Genomic DNA, 905 nt, shown 5'->3' on the forward strand with positions numbered 1-905 from the left:
GGGGCGAAAAAATTTGCTCTGACAAGCGGTAATTGCGCGACTAGGTGCCGTGCGAGAAAGAGTACTTGTTACTCGTTGTAATCCCAGGATGGCATTAAATGCCTCCTCTCGTTCGAAACTCTAACCGTCGTGCAAAAGTTGTAAGCCGTGGGGCGGTACAGGATTTTTAAAAATAGAGAAAAGTTTCCTAACTTGAGTGGAAAAGTTCGAAGAGAGGAGAAACGAAGAAAGTTTAACGAAAACGTTCGTACCGCGATTTCGAACGATCGATTCGAGTATCGATGAGAAAAAATTACACCATGGTCGAGGAACAATTTTTCTTCGACACTACTCGTTTGTTAAAAAAGAAAAATATGCATCAGAAAATCAAGATTCCATGATAATTTAATGAGGAATTTGAATTTGGTTTAAAATTTCTTGCAACAACGAGTTAAAGGGAAAGTTGTTTTTTCTTTTATTGGAATGAAGAGCGCGTTCTCTTCATATTCAATGTTTCATTAGAGAAACTCTCATTATCCGTGGGTCATAAAAACGGATATTTAAAAAACAAATGTTTGGAAACTGGGTCGAAGAATTCGTAATCTGAAAATACCTAAGAAGAATCGCAAGTGGTGCGTTACCGGATCGCGTAAAGACGATGTTTATATTCGAGATCGTATCTCCTTTGAAATTACATTTTTAGCTTTCATTTCCAATCGTATCGTCGCGAAATATCTCCCATTTCTCGTATTTCGCAAAAGAAGCATCGGAGAATCATTCTTTTTAGATGGATGTTCTCACAGACAAAGGCAATCTCGCAATTATCACACATACACGCTTTTCTCACGCGAACTAGAAATCATATGTTTCGTTCTCACGAAAAACGGTGATAGATGTGAAAATATGAACGAAAAAAAAAAAAAAAA

General features: G+C 37.2%; 1 protein-coding gene across 3 annotated transcripts in view; it reads right to left on the bottom strand.

Moving 5' to 3' along the window:
• Positions 1-905, bottom strand: part of LOC102671120 — a 24,682-nt gene that overhangs the window by 7,936 nt on the left and 15,841 nt on the right. The window lies entirely within an intron of this gene.

The sequence above is a fragment of the Apis dorsata genome, unplaced genomic scaffold (assembly GCF_000469605.1).
Source record: "Apis dorsata unplaced genomic scaffold, Apis dorsata 1.3 scaffold_135, whole genome shotgun sequence".
Taxonomy (NCBI): Eukaryota; Metazoa; Arthropoda; class Insecta; order Hymenoptera; family Apidae; genus Apis; species Apis dorsata.